A 21,318-nucleotide genomic window follows, 5' to 3' on the forward strand; every position below is an offset into this window, starting at 1 on the left:
ACTACACTACGCGCTCCTTATTGGACACGGCTGCAGACCTCGCCCCCTGAGTGTGAGCCCAGTGAGCCTGCCTTCTGAGTGACAGAAAAGGACAACCAATCCAGGCATGCATGAGGCCAGAATGACAGACTGCAGCTTTCTTTTTTTTTTTTTTTTTTCCTTTGAGATCTGGAAAGCACACTCCAGAGCTCCAGGCTGCAGTGATTTTTAAGGGAAATTTTCCTCCCAGAAGCAGGGTCAAGCCCAACCATCATAACATATGCACTTGCATATGAGGTCATCTCAACTTATGGATTGTATATGTTGCCATATTATTCATGAGTGAAAAGAATGTAATGACAGTTACTGTAAAATGTCATTTAACTTTTCTGCTCTCTGCTCTTGTGAGGAGACAGATTGAACTTTGAACTGGGAAGCAAACCGCTAAAGCAACAATATCCCATGAAAACCATATGCAAAGCACAGGTTTTTTCTAGTATTTATATCATAAAAGAAAAGAAACAGTTGAAATTGATTTTAATAACATAACCCAATATATCCAGAACATTACCTTTATGTGACTAAAGAAATACTACTAGTGAAGTATATGTTATTTGGAACAACACCCTCAAATCTCTCTCCAGCATATCTCAGTTCACAGCAGCCACGTTCCTGATTTGAGAGCCATGGGTGCCCTCCCTCCATTAGGGAGGTAAGGGGCCTAGGTCTAACCCTTTATATGCTAGCATTGAGGGATACAGTTGCTTACTAGTATTTCTTCTCAGGTCTAAAGAGCAGGAGATACAATGCCCTGAGTGAGAGCAAGGAGCTCCAACCAGGAAGTGTCCACTTGATGCTGGTCAGAGGTTCTTTACCATTGCAAAAATCAGACAGCAAACAGAGGAAAATGGGGTCCCAGGAGGTGAAGGACACATACCCTGCAATCTGTCCACAGCCTTGAATCCATAGTTTAAATACTGTAAATGCAAACTTCTAGTTTGGCAATTTGGCCTTAGACGTAATGGCCAGGCTGTGATATCTGTTTCCTCCTGTGGTCAGAGGCCCATGCTGATAAGCAGCTAGGCTGGTAATCCTGATGAGCTACATCTCATTCCAAAGCCAAAAATCCTTCACCAGACCACAAGGTTTATGCAATATTTCTTATTCTCTTCAGACTTGAAAAAGTGACAATTATTCAAATAACTGAATTTTTGAGAGATATAGGTGTGTATGTGTGTGTGTGTGTGTATTAGACACACACATATAATAGTACTATATATTACATATTGTAACACAAACAGAACCTTCTCATATGTCTGAGTCATCTTGGGGCTCCCATTCCAAGATCCAGGGAATCCTGGTTTGGTTTATATCAAAGGTAAACATTAGCTAGAATTAATCTCAGCCCACGTTTACACAACAAAATATAGGTTGATATTGAAAATGTTGTCCATTTAATCAGGGTTTATCAATTATAAACCAGGCTGATCTAGAGGGCTGTGAAAGACCACCAAGTCCTGTGTTTTTAAAACACAGAAAGCCTAGAGAAGACATCCCAGGAGGTCTCTTTGACTTAAGAGATACAATTGTTTGTCCTTCTTTTATGTTATGGAAAGTCTTCAGAAACAAAGCTTTGTCAGCCCAGGTTCCTCCTAGAGGCAAATGCTTGGAGACTACAGGGTGCAAAAAAGCACATAACGGGGCCCAGAACCTGAGGACAACTCTGGGGAGAAAAAGGCCAAATGACTGAGAATGAACTGAAAGTGACTCAAGTTTGTCAGTTGGGAAATTGGAAAAGAATGGAGCAGTGTGATTTTATTTGCCACATGGACAGGGAGATTAGCCAAACCAAAAAATTAAATAAATAAATGCCAACACCCAGGGAATCCTGGCTGCAGAGAAGCAGCTACAGTCAGAGATTTCTGGTAGCAATGTAACTTCTGCAGCTCTTTGTGATGTAATCTGACTGTGGCTATTAAAATGTTCCCTGTGCATATTTCTTCACTCAGTATTGCCTTTCCTGGGAGCCTGTCTTCAGCAGGAGACTGTTTTAGGTCATCAGCTGAATTGTGTCCTCTCCCCAAATCTCATATGTGGATGTTCTAAGTACCAGTGCCTCAGACTGTGACTCTATTTGAATATATGGCTCATGAAGACATGATCAGTGTTAATCCAGTTAGTTGGGGTGAGGTCTAATCCAATTAATATTTTCCCCTTATAGGAAATGGCAATAAGGATGAAGAGAAGCACAGGAAAATGTCATGCAAACATAGACAGAAGATGGCAATCTCGATGTCAAACAGTGGGCCTCAAAGGAAATCCTTCTAGCCAGCACCCTGATATGTAGTCTTGGGAATTAGGAAAAATAAACTTCTGTCCTAAACCCCCATCTGGGCATTGTCTTTTGATACCATATGGTACTGAGGCAGCCCACTAGGACACACATACTCTGTCCCTGCAGCGTGTCTGAATGAAGATGCAATTGAATCACATCACATTCCACCAGCACTGAAAGGCTGAACTGCTGCAAGAAATGACATTTCTCACTGGAACATTATGAAGGCAGGTTGAGGACACAGCTGCTGACCTGATGGGGCTTTAGAGATTTGTTTTGTGGTGTGGCACAGTCCTGAAAAACTCAGAGGGTACTTTTACCTCACTTGTTTGTGCAACCCTCACTCCTCTTTGTCCCAACCCTTTCCTGGCAAAGGTGTGAGTTTTTAAGTCTTGTAAAGGAGTGTAAGTACAGTGGAGATGACTAGCACATGGGCTACCTGGGGCAGGTAGCTAAAACAAAAACAGTAGCCACAAGAAAGGAACATTCAGGGCCCAGTAAACATTGAAAATGATGTGAAAATGTTTTCTCTGTTATTTCTACAAGTGTGCAATCTGGAGATTTACACCTATTCAATTGCCAGAGGGAGGAATGCAGTCTAGATTTCTTGGGCAATGGGAATGTAGGTCATTCAAGTGGTCAAGTCCTCAGACAGAGACTGGAGGAGTCCCCATGCTTGGCTATTTGTCCTAGATCTATCCTAGCCATCTCCCGTTCCTGCCATGGAGACCCTTCCCCAGTAGGCTCATCTAACCTCAGATCAGAGATATCATTGTTCATAATGTGGTGAACTTCCTCTTTCCCCAAGGAGACAGAATTAACCAGGAGCTGCATGGAACTCGCAAAGAGATTGTCTTACATGTAGGCCAAAAATTAATGCTGACCATCCTGGCTGACTCCACAGGGGATACTTTCATTGAAAATCTTTATACCCAGATCAGGTAAAAGTGAATATGTACATAGTCCTCCATACAGTGGTAACACTGGGTCATCTGGATAAATATTTGTGTAGCAAAACTAGGATTTAATACTTAATATCCACCCTACCAGGAATGTCCAGTGGTGCAAACATGAACATTCTGCCAGTTTCAACATGAGATACCCTATTCCTGTCATTGTAGGTCGCCTAGTCTCCCCCACCACAGGGAGAGGGAGAGGGAGAAGGAGAGGGAGAGAGAGAGAGAGAGAGAGAGAGAGAGAGAGAGAGAGAGAGAGAGAGAGAGAAGGCCAAAGGACTTCCCAGGGGTGATCACAGGACTGGCCTGGATTGGTCCTCTCTGGGCTGCTCTTTTACCCGTGGGTGCCTCCTGATAAGCGGCCACAAGGGTGTTGGGTCAGGGCTGAGTCAACATGTGAAAATGCTCCCACTCTAAACTTTTGGGGCCTAGAACCTTGGAAGGTTTGCACACATCAAGAAAACATCTTGGGCTGGGGTTGTGGCTCAGTGGGAGAGCACTCATCCAGCACATGCGAAGCTCTGTGTTTGATCCTCAGCACCACATAAAAATAAATAAATAAATGTCCACCTACAACTAAAAAAAAAAAAAAAAAAAATCCTGCTCTGTTGTGCATCTCCCTTCACGTGAGCTGAATAGGGAACTGACTGTCTCTAGAATGCATGTGCCTGGTCACCAGAGTTCTATGTTCTGTTGGGTCCTAATGCCGAGAAATTGAGATCGCTTCCTCAAAGTGAAATGACCTGGACCTCTTCTTGTACTAAGACCTCCCTAAAGTGTCCTTTGGGATGCTGACTTGTCATCTGCTTCTCCATGCAAAATTGTACAAACAGAAATGGCCTTTCTGCCCCTTGGGAAGCTGTCAGTATGTCGCTGCCCACCTCGGTGGAGGCTCATAGCAGGCCTGGCAGATGCCCTGGAGAAGACTCAGACCTGGATGGCAACATGAGAACCGGATTAAACTCCAACCGAGTTTAATCCATATCTTGAGTCTGCTGCATTCTGTCTGGAGGCAGAAAACCGCCATCAGCACAGAAGAGTAAAACCCGCCATGTACCAATGTAAAACCCAGCTGGGCCTGGGCTCCCTGACTCACTGCTAGGCCACTTTTGAAGAGAAATGCCTGTGATGGCCACATGAGGACAGCCTTGCACAAACTGAGGCCAACCTTAGAGCTCTCCCTGGTTCCCGCCAGTCACAGGGATCCCAGGCAGTGGGTGCACACCTGCCTTTCTAAAAAACCCTAGAGACCCTGCCCAGCGTGCATCCTTAATTGCAGCTGGACACTCTGCACTTTACAAGAGAAAACACAGCATCATGCACTGCCCACCCCTGCCTGTCTTAATGCAAACAGAGCTGGTCTGTGTCAAAGGGAGCTGTGTGCTGCCTTGCTCCCCAAATATCAGTGCTGCAAAAAGTCACATAACACAGAGAAGATGTATCATCAAGAGGGGCACAAGGGTCTCTAACTTAAGAAAAAAATATTTGACTTTCAATATGAGTCCAGGAAAGCTGATTCCAGACTTTCCTAATTTTGTAAATAATCCCATAGACATGCCAATAGATAAAGTTATAAAGACTCACTAATCCACTAAAATGCACCCTGCTTCTCTTTGCCCTAGTTAAATATGGGAGACCTTGAGACACCCTACTCCCTGGGGTCCCTTCATATTGGATGATGCAGCTGGGCCTGGGGTCCTTTCTGCTCCTCTGTGCTGCACCCTGAACCTCTACCTTCCTCTCAGTCTCTGACACCTTTGGCAGCCTCCACTATGGGAGAGATTCAGAAAATACTGGAGTGTATTTAGAGACATTTCATCATCAGGCTATGATGCCTTCAATTTTGTTCCTTGTTACTTTTCAGTTTTTGTTTTTGTTTTTGTTTTTGATTTGTACCAGGGAGTGAACTCAGGGGTACTCAACCACTGAGCCACATATCCAGCCTTATTTGGTATTTTATTTAGAGACAAGGTCTCACTGAGTTGCTTAGCACCTCACCACTTCTGAGGCTGGCTTTGAACTCATGACTCTTCTGTCTCAGCTGAGCCACTGGGATTACAGGCGTCCACCACCACGACTGGCCCTTTTCAATAATTTTTAAATTTTGTTTGTCAGTAACAGCATGTTAACCAATGCATTTTGGGGATCAGTTTGCCCCATTTATGAAATGGGAACAATGTTTCTCTTGAAGCATTGACTGGGAAACTTAAGGCACATGCCCAGGATTCATGGATGCCCAGTACACAGTACACCCTTGATGATGAGAAAAATGGATATGGGGTGAGAAGAGGGAAGGGAGCTAGAGGGCAGAACAGAAAATGCGCCTGCCCTCATGAAGTGTAGGCTAACAGGAGCTAGGCATGGTCCTTGGGTCTTGGTGAGAGGAATGGGCACTTCCCTAACTAAGGCCAATTCCCTGAAGGCCATTTCCCCCAGCTAAGCCAAGCTCAGACTGGTAACAAATGTGTCCAATATCCTTCAAGCCTCGGCATGCCATGTACCTCTGGGAGTCACAACTTGAGGTCTTGGCTTATTGAGATTCAATCAATGTAGTCATCTCTTCTGGGCACATTGGGCTGGGTGGTTAGCACAGACTCTTGGCATGGCAGACATGGCCTGCTCTGTCCTAGGATTTTTTGGACAGTGCAAGTAGCAGTCTCAACAAGAAGCAATGACAATAGGGAACCAGGCTCTAGTTTCATCCTAGTGTTAACAACAGCACATCAACATATGGCCTTAAACAGGTGCTGATGAAGGAACTCCCTGGTGGGGTCCTGATGAGGGGTCAGGCAGCAGAGATACAGAAAGAGGCTCAGAGAACTATGGCAGTAGCTGGCAGCATGATCTGGTGCCCTTACAATGCTAGAAGAGCAGCCAAAAGCAAAGCGTTCACTTGTAAATATTCACCCTGGATGGTAAATTCCCTAAGATCAGGGTCAGGGCTCAATGTCCAGGCAACATTGACACATTCAGCCCCATAGGAATGTCCAAGCCTGAATATTTAAGGGGAAAACCCTCAAGATCACTTGGACTTTGCAAAATCCAGAGCCATTCTTCTTGGCATGGCAACTTCCAAAAGGCAGGACATGCTGAACACACATGGATGAGCTTTCTAGCCCAAGTTCTCAGTGACAGCTGGGCAGGGCCTGCAGGAAAGAGTTAGGCTTGGGTGTCCAGGCAGCTCTGAGGCTCTGAGTGGGAACAGGGACTGTAATTGGATCATATCTTTCTATATTTTTACACACCATCCCAGAAGTTCACTAGCACCACTGTAGTTGTATATGCTTCGAGACCTTTAGCTCAAGAAGTGCAGCCTCAAAGAGCACAGTAGTAATTTCATCATACACACAATGCACTGTTTTTTTTTTTTAACATTTAAGCATTATCTGAGGTACTGAACCATCCATATTTTTCAACCATCATTCTTAATTCGGCATAAGAGCTTGTAGAAAAGATGTACCATGGTTGATCAAGCCATATTGCTCCTCTTGAATATTGAGGTTCCTACGAGTTTTTAGCCAGTATAAAAATAATCTGTAAAATGTAAAGCTCTTACCCCAAATAGTAAAAACAGAGTGGGGGTAGAGGAAGTGTTTTTGAATGGGGGAGGATTTTGGTTTTCTCCCATCCCTTTCCCTTAAGACAGACTTCCTTGGATCCTGTCTCCTTGACACAAGCCCTGCCCTTGAATGATCTGTGTCCCCTTAGCCTCTTTGTGTCTCTTGCCCCTATTCAGCGCTCTTCCTGGGGTAGTTGTGCTGAATGAAGGAGGTGGGAAGCAGCGCCCCCTCCTGGTCATCCACCATTAGAACTGGGAGAGGAACCAGCGATGGCCAGACCAAAGTTCAGTTGTGAAATAGAGCTGAGAAGCAGGGAGCACCCCTTTATGAGAGAAAAGAGCCCAGGCCACAGCCTGGCTCCTGGAAGACACAACGACTCCATGTTCCTTTCTGAGAGAGGTGAAATTTAGTCTATGTGCAGCATCTGGTTTAAGAAGTCAAGTGAACCCTTCCCCATCCACAGGGTGGAAAGTCTTGGAGTCTTCAGGATGAGGGTGGGGTGGGGTGGGGCTGTTGGGAATCGTTTGAGGTGACCCAAGCCTCTGATGTCTATTTCTATAGGATTATTAGAGTCTAGCAGGTAAAGTGGTTCATCTACCATGTGAGAGAATGTCATTGTTGACTGCAAAACCATACCATAGGGACTAGATTATTCTAGAGTGAGGGGTTTGCATTCTCTGTCCTAGGAGCTAGAAGCTCAATGTAATTTGAGGTGGAAACAGTCTCAGCTGAATAAAAACTGAACTTGTGCCAGGAGTCAAGGGACAATGATCCAATATAGCTCTGCCCCAGCTGGTTGTGCAGGGTGGGAGACAGGGCCCCCCATGGCTGGCTTCCCTCTGTGTGTGTAAGGGGCTTCTCCTGCAGGCTCTCATGTTGCCTTTGGAGTTGGTGGCTCCTCTGTCTTTCCATGGAGATTAGTCTCTGGCAGACATTTGTGCAGCAGCTAGACAGAAAGACAGTGGGCAAATATGTGACTGTGCTCAGCCTAGAACAGACTGGCTTTCTGGGGACACTATGCAAAATTGTTTTCTTCTTCCCAGAGCACTTACTCAGAAATAATCACAGAAGAGTTATGTTGGGAGTTATGACATGACTCAGTGATCAGGCAAGAAGGTGCTGGAAGGGACCACAGCCCCAAATAAGATCATATGTCTGCAAGGGTATGTGTTGGGAAACTAAGGATGCAGTGGCCAGGACGGAGTCTGGTGATGGGATGTGTGCACTTGGCCACATTTGGGGTAGAACATCCTGATCTCCTGGCTGAGAGGAGCTGGGACCTCCCTCACCTTGCTCTCAGAGTGCAAGGGAGATTGCAGGCATGCCTGGAAAACTGCATGTGGCAGAGGAGCAGAGGGGTCATTTGGGTTCTAGTGTGACCTAGTAGCTCTAATTCTCCATACTGAGTCTGAACACCCTGCCTCAGATGTGAGATGATTTTGAATGGTGTGCTCTAACTTCCAATAACTGCTCTAGTAGTTCTATGGAATTTTGAAGTTAATTGAGGCAAATGGAACTCATTTTGATTGACAATTGTTATAAACAGTTCAGGTTTTAAATACATTTTTGTAAGTATAACAGGCAAGAGATTTTGTAAGTATAGCTTAAGAAAAATAAGCAAACAAAAAAGTAATACAAGTGGCAAAATTGCTAAGGTGATGTGCAAAAAATATGTATGGAAACTTCTAGAAGATATGAGCAGGCAGGAAGCCTCCCAAATTCAGCAACAAACTGACCAATACAAAGCCTCTGTGAGGACCTGTCAGGGAGTCTTCATCCTTCCTGCTTTCCTGCTTTCTCCTTTAGATCTGTTAATCTTCTTGGACCTGAGGGAGACTAACAGTGAGATGGGAGGCTAAGACTGATTCAAAACACACCTTTGGAGACTGGATTTGGTTTCTGTCACGAGTAGGCAAAATTGCAACATATGCAGTCAATGGGAGAAATAAAGAATGTCCATGCACTTCTGTCCCTTTCAATGCTTTATTCACTCAAATTACTCAATACAATTTTACTCTATAGGTTCTTAATCAAGAAAATGACAATCCTTAATGCTAGGCACTGCAATAGACATAATCAATTCACAGCAAACAATTCTAGATTAATTCTAAGCACTGCAAAACACACTTAATCATGATAGGCTAATGACAGACATTCGCTCTGCAGGCTAAGTTCAAAAGTCTCAAGCCTTAGGCTTTAGTCCAGCAGATGCACACTCACTTAGACTTCAGTGATCAGGTCCAGAACCAAGGCAGGCTTTTCCTGGCGTGGAGTGGACGACCGGTTGAGGAGAGGGTCGTAGGGAGAAGTCGCAGCTCTCACCAAGGTCCAGATGAGGCGGTAGAGTTTGAGAGTTGTGAGGATCACACAGAGGATCAGGCATGATGACAAGTGATGGGATGTCAGGACCTCATCAGGCTCTCCAGCTGAGTGCATCCTTGTTTCCGCTGGCTGAATCCCTGTTCATCAGCTCTATTATTTGTACTAAATTTTGGGGCTTTTGACCCCCCTTTCAGTCCTTATCAGCTACCACTGGATTTCTCCATAACATCATTTACCCTGGGGTCAGAAACTCTGGTGGTCTCCACCCTGATCTTCTCGCCTTTCCCTCTTATCAGGCAGGGCAGCCTGCCAGGGGCTTCACTCTGTTTATCAGGGTGAGGGGAAGTAACTTGTCTGAGGCCACACTGGATGGCTCTGCGGGTGTGCCTGGTGAGACTGCAGGTTTCAAACTGGAGTTTTTAAAATGGAGTTGCTTAGGCTCAGGCCTAAGGCCATCCTTACAGCTTCATATTCTGGCTCTACCACTTTCAAGGCCAGTGGCCTTGGGCAGGAAGTTTATTGAACTCCTTCTGAGCCCTGGTCTCCTCATCTATGAAGTGGGGATGTCCTGGTCCCTGGGTGCTTGGTCAGTGCCATGAGCTGACATAAACAGGGACTTCCCAGCTCTGTGGTGTAGCCAGCTGTTCCCCTGCAGATCAGAGGGGAGTCTGCCCAGAGGGTGTTATCTGTCTCCAGTGTCTGTTTTCTCTTCCAGGAGTAGCTCCTGATTTTTTTCTGGAATCCCCCTCTGCATTTCACCCAATGTGGGCTGGTGACCAGGCCTAAGAAGTCACAGCATGGAGGCCCCTGAACAAGGAGGCACATAGCCTGCCAAGTTGGGTTGGGCTGGTCCAGACAGACTGTTCCAGAGGCCCACAAATAACTGCAGGAAGCAAGAATGGAAAACTTACCACCATCTTGTGACTACAAGGGAGGCCAGAAAATGGAATAGAAATGGAGAGACGAAGACAATAAATCACTGAAACCAGCTGTGCCTGCATTTAAAACTACCCCCAGGGTTTTTACTTGTAAAAGAAAACAACCCCCCCCCAACCTTTTCCTCTGTTAGTTTGAGTTGATTTTGTCCCTTGAAACCAGGAGTACTGACTGACCTCTTGTTTTTCTCAATTCCATTTCTTTTGTAGGAATGGAGAGACAAGAGAATGGTAACAAAGAACAGCAGAAGATTAAATCTCAAAAAAGTCCAATAACACAATTAATAAATGGGCAAATGAATTAAAAAGACATTTCTCAAAAGAAGAAATTCAAATGGCCAAAAACTATATTAAAAAATTCAACATCATTACCAATTAAGTAAATGCAAATCATACTAAACTGAGATCTCACTCCAGTCAGAATGGCAGTCATCAAGAATACAAATAATAATAGATGCTGGAAAGGATGTGGAAAAACAGGAACACTTTGACACTCTTGTTGGGACTGTAAATTAGTGCAACTGCTATGGAAATCAGTATGGAGGCTTCTCAAAAGACTAGGCATGGAACCACCATATGACCCAGCTAGACCAATCCTCAGTATTTTTCATGAAGAATTGAAGTCATCATACTACAGGGATACATGGATACCCATGTTTATACCAGCACAATTCGCAATTGTTAAACTATGGAACCAGCCTAGGTGCCCATCAATGGATGCATGGATAAAGAAAATGTGGTAGGGATACACAATGGAGTTTTATTTGGCCATAAAGAAAAATGAAATTGTGTCATGATGTTAAGTGAAATAAGTCAAACTCAGAAGCTTAAGTGTTGTGTGTCTCTCTAGGAAAGCTAAAGAGGAAAAAGAAAAACAAAGCTGGGGGTGGATCTCCTAAAAACCAAAGGGTATCAGTAGAGGAAAGGGACAAAGGGGTGGGACCAAGTGAGGAGGGAAGGAATAGAGAAGTAATAAGGAGTGATATTGGCTAAATTATATTGCTTTATTGTGTGCATGTACAAATATGTAACAACAAAATCCAAGCGGTATGTTCAACTATAAGACACAAATAAAAATGGGGAGGAGAGATTAAATTTATTCAAGCCTTGAGAAGGATCTAATTCTGGCCACCGGTTGGAGCATGGCTTTCCAGAGACTTGCTTCTACCTTTACGGGCTCCTCAATGGGCAAAGAAGGTTAAAAGTTACATTTTGCTACTGGGCTGGTTTGAAGATGAATATAATCCAGGACAGACAGGCAGGTGGAGTTGTTCTTGTGGACATAGATATTTGTAGGCCACAATCATCTTTTACTATTGACAGGTTTTCTCCACTATGATGTTGCACCAAGGCAGTCTTGCATTTCTGTATGTGCAAGTTCGACACCTGTGTTCATTGCCCTTATATGTTCTGCAATGGCCATCAGGAGCCATGCACAAAACTGAAGCAGGACATTGGCAAGGGTCTCAAGAACTCCAAGGATGCTTCAAGGAATTAATGTGGATTCATCTCCCATAATGCAGAACGTGTGTACTTGGATATTCTGTCCATCAGGCTGAAGTCTGGTCAAGTCTTTAAATTACAGGCACAGATGTGCAATTGACCAAATTGTTATATTGTGTACCTGAACAAAAATGCACAACCAAATTCTAATGTTATATATTAGAATAATGCACCTATAAAAATATATGAATACTGTTTTTAAAAGTTACAACAGAGGCCAGGCATGATGCCTGGACTTTAGGTTCTGTATTATTCTCTATGTTATATTTTTCTATTGCTTTATTGTGTGCATGCACAAATATGTAACAACATATTGGTGGTTCTGTGAATAGCAACATGGTTATAGCAACATGATGGAAAGCAGAAGCATTCCATCCAAGGAGGCTGTTTTAAGGAACCCCCAAAATCCAAGTTCCTGGGTTCAGAATTAGTGACTGCAGATTTAGATCACCATGCTTCCAACAGGAGGAGGCGGAAGTCAAACTTCTTAGACCAAGTTAATATGTGCTTCAGCTCATCTTGTTAGGTTTCTGGGCCCCATGATCTCTAAATCAGTTTCATGTGTTAAGACACTTTGAAATAGAGTGCCAGATCTACTCATTGCCACCTTGTGAATTATTTTCATGGAAATCTGATCTATGTGTGTTTCAAAAGAAGGGTAGACATAATTTTGCATGCAGACTGAGAGGTTAGACAAATTCTTTGTTTTGCAATTGAGCATTAGGGCCTGGGATTCATAGCGAGAATCTTGTGGGTATCCATAAAAGACACTTCTCTTGTAAAGGCTGGTGGGCACTTTTGTGTTTATATTGGTCTGCTAATTCTGGACAATGTTTTCGAAAAATACTTTAAGATGCAATCAACACTCAACACAGAAAACTAATCCATAAAATAGTAGGAAAAGAAAAATATTTTGTTACTCAATTAAAAAGTATGTGGGGGTTGGGGTTGAGGCTCAGTGGCAGAGTGCTTGCCTGGCACATTTGAGGCAGGGTTTGATACTCAGCACCACATAAAAATAAAGTTATGTATAACTAAAAAATATTTTTTAAAAAGTATGTGGTGTGGATTACCAAAAAAATCCATAAAATAATTGCAAAGACAAAAAATACTGTTGTTTTATATAAGCAAACACATTCAAATGTTGCATGCATGTTTTCAATGTAAATTATAACTGACTCTAAGTACGCGTAGACTTGGTAGCATCATGTATCATGTATTGTTCAAAAATTTACCCAGCAGTTTTCAAAAGTATTTGCTATTTGGCTTTATTTATTTATTTTTTTAAAGAGAGAGAGGAGAGAGAGAGAGAGAATTTTTAATGTTTATTTGTTTATTTATTTATTTAGTTTTCAGCGGACACAACATCTTTGTTTGTATGTGGTGCTGAGGATCGAACCTGGGCCGGACGCATGCCAGGCGAGCGCACTACCGCTTGAGCCACATCCCCAGCCCTAATTGGCTTTATTTAAGTGAAAAAAAAAATGTACATTTCTGACAGGTCAGTGGTGGCGACTTGGTGGTGACTTAGTGGCAACTTGGAACAAAGCAGTCTGTGTGGGAAAAGAACATCAATCAGGTGCCGGTAGAAACGCCTGTCAATCAGCCAGATCTCCTGACTAACGTCTGTCAATCAGCAGGACCCCCTGGCCAATCCTGGAGTTCAGCCAACTCCCCTGACCAACTCCAGCAGGAAAAGGGACCCTAAAAACACCTTTTCCGGTCCCAAGCCCTTCCCTTCTTGCTGTAAGCCCTATAAAAGTCCAGTCCGGTCGAGCTTCCACATGGTTTCTCCTCAGACCCTTCACCTGTCCACTCTGTGGGTCTGATCAAGTTCCGCCCCTGAGTGATATCTCAATAAAGCCTCCTTCAGCGGCCCTTTTAAATCTGCCTCCTTTGGTTGCTGCCCGCCTCGCCTGATCTGACAATTTCTACTAAAAAAGGGTAGTTTTGTGTCTCTGAGATAGCCGCCTGCTGAAGTTAGGTTATATACCTGCAACTCAACCTAGATAAATTTTAATCTTCTTTGAAATTTATATTTGAAGAAGATGGATCTCAGATGCTGAAAATAGATTTCTTGGATAAAAAGAAAGAAAGAAAAAAAAAACTATGCCAAAAGTTTTATTTCACTTATAAAAGTGTTCATACATGAATTAAAAGCTCAGATAAAGAATTTACAACTAAAATTTTCTGAAGTGTTCTAAAAATGTTAAAGATAAAAAGCCCTTCCTATAACTTAAAAGTGGGAGCAGTGGCCCCCCAACATGATTTCTGAGGAGGTAGCCTTGTTTTGCAAGAAGTAGCCAAGCCGTTGTCAACACACTTGAGCATGATATGGCAGGGTGAGTGAACTGCCCTCAGCACCTGTTCCACCTGAAAGTGCCCAGTCCTTGGAGACCTAGGAGAGGTGTGGATCACAGGAAGCTGTGTGGTGTCGTAGCCTGCAGGTAGGGCAAATGTCTCCTTTCCTGGGAGAACCAGAGTCCCACCAGCCGAGACCCTGGCCTGACCCATATTGGATAAAACTCACAAGAACCCATCTGTCCTCATGTTTACTGACATCAGTCTCTGGGGACAATTGTGATGTGTAGAAATTAGAACAATCAACCAGCTTTTACTGTGTGTATCTCAGGGAATACGACCAGGAATTATGGTATAGATCTGAAGGCACTCTCAGCACAAGATTGATTTGAAAATTTTAAACTCCCTCAAATGGAGCATGGTCCAGTGATCTGTGGGAAGAGTGAGTGAGTTCACTTAGCAGTGATGCCATGGACATGTATCACTGACACAGAAAGGAAGTCACAAACAGGGTCAAGAAGCACAGCAGACCTATGTTCAGAGATTAGACTTTGATGTTTTTCAGATTAATGTACTTATTTTCTATGAGTTGTGGTACAAGATGGAGTCCCTCTTTATGCATTAACTTATTTCACTTCTTTGAAGTGAATAAAAGCATTTGTATTTCAACATTTCATTGAATCTTAGAAAGTGGTATCTTAAGCATTTACTATTCATCATAAAAATTAAGTTTAGTGTTTAAATTAACATGATTTTTCCCTGTTGGAGGAGTTTCAAGATTTTTAATCTAAAGTATATTTATGAAAGTTTTGATACATCATTATTACAGTGCCAGTTAATAGATAAACATGAAATATCTTTGAGGAGGAGTTAATATTTTGGCAGTTTTTTAATGCAAACTAACTCCCTTTGTTTAATGACCAACACTAACTTTCCTATATTTCTTAAGTCATATTATTTGCCCAAATTGAATTAGGATGATATATACAATTTAAACAGACCAATATCAAGTGATGAAATAGAAGACTCCATCAGAATCCTATCAACCAAGAAAAGCCCAGAACCAGATGGATACAAAGCTGAGTTCTAAAAGACCTTTAAAGAAGAAATAATATAAATACTCTTCTATTTATTTCAGGAAATAGAAAAAGAGGGAGCACTTTCAAACTCATTCTATGAGGCCAATATCACCCTGATTCCAAAACCAGACAAAGACATATCAAAGAAAGAAAACTTCAAACCAATATCTCTAATGAACATAGATGCAAAAATTCTCAATAAAATTCTGGCAAAATATATAAAAAAGATAGTGAACCATGATCAAGTGGGATTCATCCCAGGGTGCAAGGTTGGTTAAACATATGGAAATCAATAAATGTAATTCATCACATCAATAGACTCAAAGATAAAAATCATATGATAATCTCAATAGATGCAGAAAAAGCATTTGACAAAGTACAACACCCCTTCATATTCAAAACACTAGAAAAATTAGGGATAACAGGAACATATCTCAATATTGTAAAGGCTATCTATGCTAAGCCCCAGGCCAACATCATTCTAAATGAAGAAAAATTGAAGACATTCCCACTAAAAACTGGAACAAGACAGAGATGCCCTCTTTCACCACTTCTATTTAACATAGTTCTTGAAACACTGGCCAGAGCAATTAGACAGATGAAAGAAATTAAAAGGATACACATAGGAAAAGAAGAACTCAAATTAGCACTGTTTGCTGATGATATGATTCTATACCTAGAAGACCCAAAAAAGTTCCACCAGAAAACTTCTAGAACTAGTAAATGAATTCAGCAAAATCAACACCCATAAATCAAAGGCATTTCTGTATATCGTTGACAAATCCTCCGAGAGGGAAATGAGGAAAACCACGCCATTTACAATAGCCTCAAAAAAAAAAAAACTTGGGATTCAACTATAGGTGAAAGACCTATTCAATGAAAACTACAGAACCCTAAAGAAAGAAATCAAAGAAAACCTTAGAAGATGTAAAGATCTACCTTGCTCTTGGATAGGCAGAATTAATATTATCAAAATGACCATGCTACCAAAAGCACTATACAGATTTAATGCAATTCTGATCAAAATCTCAATGGCATTCCTCATAGAAATAGAAAAGGCAATCATGAAATACATCTGGAAAAATAAGAGACCCAGAATAGCTAAAGCAATCCTTAGCAGAAAGAGTGAAGCAGGAGGCATCACAATACCATACCTTAAACTATACTACAGAGCAATAGTAACAAAAACAGCACAGTATGGGCACCAAAACAGACGGACTGACCAATGGTACAGAATAGAGGACATAGAGACTAACCCACAAAATTACAATTATCTTATATTAGACAAAGACACCAAAAATATACATTGGAGAAAAGATAGCCTTTTCAACAAATGGTGCTGAGAAAACTGGAAACCCATATACAACAAAATGAAATTAAACCCCTAACTCTCACCATGCACAAAACTCAACTCAAAGTGGATCAAGGACCTTGGAATAAAACCAGAGATCCTACGTCTAATAGAAGGAAAAGTAGGCCCTAATCTCCATCATGTTGGATTAGGCCCCAACTTCCTTAATAAGACTTCTATAACACAAGAATTACAATCAAGAATCAATAAGTGGGATGGATTCAAACTAAAATGTTTTTTTTCTCAGCAAAAGAAACAATCTGTGAGGTGAATAGAGAGCCTTCATCTTGGGAGCAAATTTTTACTCCTCGCATATCAGATAGAGCGCTAATCTCTAGGGTGTATAAAGAACTCAAAAAGCTAAACACCCCCCCCCCTCAAAAAAAGAAAAAACCAAATAACCCAATCATAAATGGGCCAAGAACATGAAGAGACAATTCTCAGAAGATGACATACAATCAATAAACAAATATATTTTTTAAAGTTCATCATCTCTAGCAATTAGAGAAATACAAATCAAAACTACTCTAAGATTTCATCTCACTCAAGTCAGAATGGTAGCTATTAAGAATACAAACAACAATAAGAATTGGCCAGGATGTGGGGGAAAAGGCATACTCATACATTGCTGATGGGATTGCAAATTGGTGCAGCCAATATGGAAAGCACTATGGAGATTCCTTGGAAAACTAAGAATTGAACCACCATTTGACCCAGCTATCCCTCTCCTCAGTTTATACTCAAAGGACTTAAAAACAGTATATACTGTGGGGACACACCACATCAATGTTTATAGCAGCACAATTCAAAATAGCTAAATTGTGGAACCAACCTAGATGCCCTTCAGTAGATGAACGGATAAAAAAATGTGGCATATATAAACAATGGAATATTACTCAGCAATAAAAGAGAATAAAATCATGGTATTTGCAGGTAAATGGATGGAGTTAGAGAAGATAATGCTAAGTGAAGTTAGCCAATCCCATAAAACCAAATGCCGAATGTTTTCTCTGATATAAGGAGGCTGATTCATAGTGGGGTAAGGAGGGGGAGCATGGGAGGAATAGATGAACTCTAGATAGGACAGAGGGGTGGGAGGGGAAAGGAGGGGGCATGGGGTTAGAAATGATGGTGGAATGTGATAGACATCATTATCCAAAGTACAAGTATGAAGACATGAATTGGTGTGAATATACTTTGTATACCACTAGAGATATGAAAAATTGTCCTCTATATGTAGTATGAATTGTAATGCATTCCATCATCATATATCAATAAAAAATAATAATTATAAAAGCCACTCACCACAATAAGAGGGAGGGGCAGGGAAGAATACAGTTACTTGGAAAATGTAGAGGGGGTGAAGGGAGGACAGGGTACATGGGTAGGAAGGATGAATCAGACATTATTATCCCTATATACATATATGACTAGATGATCAGTGTGATTCTACATCATGTACAACCAGAAGAATGAGAACTCATATTCCATTTATGTAAATGGAGTAAAAAATTATGTAAAATTTTATGTAAAGAAAAATAATTTCAAAAGCAATAAAATATACATACTCTTATAAAAAAATGTACATTACAAAAGAAAGCCAGTCACCACATGTGATTCCACAATAGGTCAGGCTATAGAAAATGGGTGTAGACTCAAGGTTTCCATGGACTGGAGCATGTGGGGAAGTGAGAAGCGACCAGTTAAACTGGAAGCTTTTAGTGGAGATAAAAATGCTGTAAAATTTCATAGTTATAATAGTTGCGCCATTCTGTGAATACACAATAAATTGCATTCTTTATTTTTAATATAATTTAAAAATGCTTTTCTGGTAGTTGGAATTGAACCCAGGGCTTTGCTTATTGTCTTCCTCCCCCTCCTGAGTGGCTGGGAGTACAGGAATGAACCACCTTGCCTGGCTCTGAATTGTACACTTTAAAATGGTTATTCTGGTGATGCACAAATTACATGTCAATTTAAAAGAAGAAAGACACTATGAGTGTGGGTTGGGAGACATCAGTGGAGTTCCAGGAGTGCTCACATTGCAGTGCCTGCTGCCAGCCCCCAGTGAAGGGATTCCTGGGTTGTTTTCAGGGCTTTTGGTTGTGGATGTCTTGTTTTTGCTATCTGAGATAACGGTACAATGAACATCATTGAACATGGATGAAAGTCATTCAGGCAAGTCTTGAGTGCTCCCAAGTGGCCTCAGATTTGACATATGTCAGTCAGTGGGGCACTGGTGTGGAAAGGGCCAGTTGTACCAACACCAACATACGGAGATTGCCTGGAGCCCTCGCACTGTTTCTCAGTACATGAAAAGTCCCTGAGGAGCTCTACTTTTTGCTACCCTATTCTTGCCCACGTCCCATGTGGGCAGTGGAATTTGGGTTTCCTCTACATGTAACCGGCTGGCTGTGAAATAAAGCTAAGAAAGAGAAAATGGTGAAGAAACCACGGGACATGGGAAGTAATTTTTAAATGGGGGGGGGGGGGGTGGGGGGTGGGGAGGATGGCTCTCTGATCTTAGGGATCAAACTTCCACACTGGGAAGAGAGAGAACCAGAGATCCCACACTTGCTTGATTTATATGGGGGGAAGCATCAAAGGTTTTCCATGGAATGTTCTTTGCCAAATAAGGTAGGAGGTGAGCAGTCCAGTTTCCAATGGGTTACACCCCACTCTGGAGCTACAGAGCGGTCTCCCTGCCAAGCGGAGACAGAGGTCCCATGCACTGTGCAGTCCATTGAGTGGGAGGGGCCACAAAGTAGTTTGCAATGCCAAACCTAAGTTTCCCTGGCTTCAGGCCAAGAGAAGACCTCAAATAAGCTCCAATAATTCAGAGGTGGTGGCATCCCACATGCTATCACTCAATCAGCTATTCTAAAAATTATAATAAATCTGCCCTGTATTACCTTGAAGAGGCAAGCCAAATTCAGGGGAGCTGGAGTTTAGATCAGGGGTCATCAAATTAAGGGCCAAATTATGTCTGTGTATCAGCTAAGACTGGTTTTTACAGATGCATGTGTGCCACCAGTTGGATACCAGGAAACATGAGCTATGACCACTGAATTAAGCAACATCACCTAAAAATGCTGCACTCTGGGGCTGAGTGTGGACCTCAGAAGAAGAGCGTCTGCCTAGTGCATAAAGGGCCCTTGGTTCCATCCCCAGGATGGTCCCCAAAATATAAATGAAGATAAACATACTATATGCAATTATTGTTACTATATTTTAATTCCACCAGTTAAAATCTCTTGGAAATTTGTATTTTTCTCTCCTTTTATAAGTGCTCACATAATAATGATTTTTTCCCCTCAGCTCACAAAACCTAAAACAGTATCTAATACATTCCAGAAAAAAGGTTGTCTCTGGTGTGGAATACAGAAGGATTTGGAAATAACATTGAAAAAAATAGTTCTGTATGAAAGTGAAATAAACTCAAATTACAATTGTTTCTCAAAAAATAACACCGCATGGATATGATAGAAATTTCAATCAAATTAACCAGGTCTCAAAGTGTTTTTCACGTATTCCACATTTTAGTTTAGAGTAGTTAAGAGAGAAGCATAAAACCTTGTTTGTATCAGCTGTAATAAGAAAGAAAAATGAATGGAAAATAAAAGGAAAAGGAATTAATAGGAAAATATGCATGCTTTTTTGAATTGATGATAAAATAATGATATAAGAATAAAGACACTACACAGCCCTGTATTCAAGCACTGAATCAACACTTCATGCTAGTAGATAGAAGGTCTAAATGCAGAACCCTGACATGACTTGTGTCATGTGGCTTAGTGCTTCATCCACAGCCCTGGAGCAGCAAACATGACTGTGGAAGACATCCAGGTGACATCACCAACCCTCCAGACAACCACAGACAGGTGCCCAGACCTGGAAAGAAGAGGAAGGTTGTTTACTTCCTGGAGCTAAATATGTGTAAATGAAGCATACAATTGGGTCAAAAATGTGTCAGTGTGACAAGAGCTAAGAATCTGTTTGGGATGGAAGATCAGGCAATGATTTGTGCCACTTATGAATACTTCTGTCATGGTCTTTGCAATTGCCATCATGAGGTGGCTGCAGAGTGATCTGCAGCAAGAGGCTGCTGGAGGTGCCTGTTGGGGCTGGGGCATGCAACTGGAGCTCTTGGCTCAGGGCAGAAGGGAAAGCAAATGCTCCTCAGCATTTGTCATAATTGCTCCTAAGGTAATAACCAACTGAGCTTAGGAAAAATACCTTTCATCATAGAAGTAATAATAGTAGGTGACATGTATGGAATATTTACCAAGTGCCAAGTATTAGTCTACATCTCTCTCATTTTAATTATTTAACCCTCACAGCAAATTGTATGACATGAGTTTTATCAATTTCATCATTTTGTAAAAAGGCGACTGACATGTGGAGATGTAAGCCACTTGCTGAAGCTCCCAGCTAAGAAGCAGGAGAGCAGTGCTTCTGAATCCATGTGCTTTGGCTCTAGAACTTCTGGTCTTAATCACAAGATGGATAAGTGCCAGGGGTCCAAATCAGAGCTGGAGTCACAAGTTAAGAGTTGAAGACAAAAGCAGAATTATTCATGAAATGAAGAGAGAATTTTTGTTGTTCACATAAGAAAAGGGGAAGAGAGAATAATCAAAGATGGGGGAAAACTATGAGAACTCCTAGAGAGGGAAAGCCTAAAATAGGGCTTTGAAGAACAGGAAAGTCTGGAATTAATGTTTATCAACAGCCTTATTGAGGCATAATTTAAGAAAATAAATGGTATGTACTTAAAGGGTGCAATTTTGTGTGTTGAAAAAATCCAGAAACCCCAGTCACATGGTCACCACTCATATTCTATTTGTTACTACAGATTCACTTATATTTTTTAGATATATATATATATATATATATATATATATATGGAATCATATAGTATATATTATTTTTTTTTAATTTAGTTGTAAATGGATACAATACCTTTATTTTATTTATTTATTTTTACGCAGTGCCAAGGA

The sequence above is a fragment of the Marmota flaviventris genome, chromosome 16 (assembly GCF_047511675.1).
Source record: "Marmota flaviventris isolate mMarFla1 chromosome 16, mMarFla1.hap1, whole genome shotgun sequence".
In the NCBI taxonomy this organism is placed as follows: domain Eukaryota; kingdom Metazoa; phylum Chordata; class Mammalia; order Rodentia; family Sciuridae; genus Marmota; species Marmota flaviventris.